At 43.0% G+C, this 3368-nt stretch overlaps 1 pseudogene; it reads left to right on the top strand.

The window, feature by feature from the left end:
- The first annotated feature begins 474 nt into the window (after positions 1-474).
- LOC100930659 lies at positions 475-1998 on the top strand (annotated as a pseudogene).
- The last annotated feature ends 1370 nt before the right edge of the window (positions 1999-3368 follow it).

The following is a 3368-nucleotide window of genomic DNA, read 5'->3' as shown; positions in this document are numbered from 1 at the left end:
CCATGAAGGGCTTCTTGTACAAGGTGGGATTCTAACTGGGATCTAAAGGAAGTCAGGGAAACCAGGAGATAGAGATGGGAGGGACAACATTGGAGGGAGGGGTCAAGCCTGCGAAAATGCCCTGAGTAGGCAGATGGAGCGTCCTGTGCCCAGTCCGGTAAGGAGGAGGGTACCACTGGATCACAAACTCTCTGGGGGGGGGGGGTAGAGGAAGAACGCATGGATGGCGGCGGGTTGTGATGGGCTACCACAAGTATTGATTGTCTATGGTTTGTTCTTTGTCCCACTAATTCTTTAGATTTAGATGCTTGAGTTTTCAGTTACTGGTTCCCATTGCTCTGGACCTGATGTCACAGAGGCCCCTCCCTTCCCTTTTCCTTCCCCCTCTTCCTCTGGAAGACTGGCCCTCTTCCTGTGGTGATGTCACAGTGACCCCCCCTCCCCCCGCCGTTAACTGTAAATCGTTGTCACCAGGTGAGGACGTGTGGGGACCAGAGCTGCTGGAAGGCTTCAGGCCCCTCACCTCATTTCCTTCTGGTCCCTTTAAATTCCCCTCCACCCTCCATTACCGCCATTTTACCTCCATCTTGCATACTGAACGGTCCTCCACGTGCCTAAGTGTCTGTGTTAGGTAAGTGCCCCCACTCCCGTCTCTGCCCCCCTCCCCTTCTCGCTTCCCTTCCCTCCCCCACCCACCTTTTCCCACGCTGCCCCTCCCCAGGTGTCTTTTCTTAGTGTGGAGCAGGATGTGTGTGAGTGTGGGTAAAAGGTCCCAGGAGTATCAGCGTGGTGTGTACAGCACGTGTGGGTTGTGGACCACATGGCAACCACTGATTACGGGGCGCTGCTTCCTTGCTAGACGCGACATTCTGCCTCCAGCGAGAGTCTCCTCACCTACCTGGGCTGGATGACCGGATCCCGATCCCCGCTGGAGATGGAGTGAGGGCTCAGTCCCACTTCGTGCTCTTGGAACAAGGCAAGGGCGAGCCTCGCGGGGACAAGCGGTGGGGCTGTCTGACGCGGGGGGGTTCAGTGTTGTTTGTCCTTTCGCGTTGACAATGATAAATAACTAACGTCAGCAATTATAAGGAATAATAAGTAAGGAGACAACATTTTCACCCTTTTAGCATAATTGTTGCCCTGTGAGGAGAGCCTTTGGCTGAGGTCTTGGCGGTGACAGAAGCAGGTGCGAAACGTCTGCGGGAGGAGACATGGCCAACATTGCGGTGCAGCGAATCAAGCGAGAGTTCAAGGAGGTGCTGAAGAGCGAGGAGACAAACAAAAATCAGATTAAAGTAGATCTTGTAGATGAGAACTTTACAGAACTAAGAGGAGAGATAGCGGGACCGCCAGACACCCCATATGAAGGAGGAAGATACCAACTCGAGATAAAAATACCAGAAACGTACCCATTTAGTCCCCCTAAGGTGCGCTTCATTACTAAAATTTGGCATCCTAATATTAGTTCTGTCACAGGGGCCATTTGTTTGGATATTCTGAAAGATCAATGGGCAGCAGCAATGACTCTAAGGACAGTATTGCTCTCATTGCAAGCTTTGTTGGCAGCTGCAGAACCAGATGATCCACAAGATGCAGTGGTAGCAAATCAGTACAAACAGAATCCAGAAATGTTCCAACAGACAGCTCGATTCTGGGCATATGTGTATGCTGGAGCACCAGCTTCTAGTCCAGAATATGCCAAAAAAATAGAAAACCTGTGTGCGATGGGATTTGATAGGAATGCAGTTATAGTGGCCTTGTCTTCAAAATCATGGGATGTAGAGACTGCAATAGAATTGCTTCTGAGTAACTGAGGCATAGAGAGAAAAATGCTGCTGTAGTCCAGTCTGTCCCCTTCTTCAGAAGCATCACCATCTGTTATTTTTACAATTCTGTATATATTCTTTTAAAACTGGTATTGTTGCCTCATTATTATCTCAGCATGATTGAAGACTGAAAAAACAAACCCTGCTCTGTAAATAAAGCTAATTAAACATCTGTGTGAATTTTTAAAAAAAAGAATAATCATTGCATAATAATTGAAATAATCAACAACTTTAGTACAATTACAGCATATAAAATAAACCCACATGAATCAGTGATATTTCTATATATAACCAGCAAAACTCAGCAGCAAAGGATGAGGGGAAATCCCAATTTTAAAAGTGTAGCTATTATAAAATACTTGGGGGTATACCTGCCAAGGCAAACTCAGGAAGTATATGAACAAAAAATATTTTTCACACAAATAAAGTCAGATATAAGCATTTGAAAAATTATCAGTTGTCCCTGTATAGGCTGACCCAATAATACATGTAACAATTTCACTAAGATAATTTTTTGTGCTTTTTCCATTAACCTGTCAAAATTATTTTATAAAGCTAGCAATAACTATAACAAAATATTCTGGAAAATAACAAAAGGTCAAAAACATTAAATGGATTAATGGTAAAAAAAAAATTAGAAGGAAAGTGGACTAACACCAGATCTCAAACTGTATTATAAAATGGCAATCATCAAATCTACCTGGCACTGTTTAAGAAATAGAATACTGGAACAGTGGAACAGATTAGATCCAGAAGACACAGTAGTAAATGATCATAGTAATCCAGTGTTTGATAAATGACAAGAATTCCCTATTGGACAAAATCTTCTAGAAAACTGGAAAACTATAGAAGAATCTGTGTATAGGCCAATGCCCTACAGTGTTGTCTGATTAAGGGATTATGAGGTTTGGATTTGCTTCTGCAATAAGTCAATGCTTTTAGCTTAATAAGACAGTTTCATGATTAATAAGATAGTTTAATGATTTCAATAAAAGTACAATAGTACAATTATGACAAGACAATAATAATATTACAAAGATAAACATAATAGCAAAGAGAAAAAAGAAAAGCAATAATATTGAAAGAAAAACATTACCAGTTCAGGGAAGCACCACCTCCTGAGTCAAATTACTAGGGAATCCCAGGTCACAGTTTTCAGGGCTCACTTGGGAAGGTCCCATGCAGATTCTCTTCATGGGTAAGATTCCAAAGAGACTCTGCCTTAATGCAGTTATATATTAATTTAGACAAAGAAGGCTCAGTACCAACCAAGAAGGCTTTTAGATGAACTATTCCAAACACCTGCATTGGGGGGAGGGTATAGCCAGCTCCCTCAGTAGAGCCTCAATGAGGCTCTCATGAGTTATTTGTTTTCAGTGAACTGTCTAGGTTCCTGAAGATAAATTAGTCAAGATGTTTTGATCTTAAAGAACTGGCCTGGGTGCTTCAAGGTTATACACTGGCCTATCTCTAGGCTTAGGTTCATTTTTAGAGAAAATATGTGCAGAACCTGCACTGAGACATGGAAGAGACAAATACTAT

The sequence above is a fragment of the Sarcophilus harrisii genome, chromosome X, assembly GCF_902635505.1.
Source record: "Sarcophilus harrisii chromosome X, mSarHar1.11, whole genome shotgun sequence".
In the NCBI taxonomy this organism is placed as follows: domain Eukaryota; kingdom Metazoa; phylum Chordata; class Mammalia; order Dasyuromorphia; family Dasyuridae; genus Sarcophilus; species Sarcophilus harrisii.
Note: the sequence above shows the minus strand (reverse complement) of the source record. Positions and strands in the feature narration are given on the sequence as shown.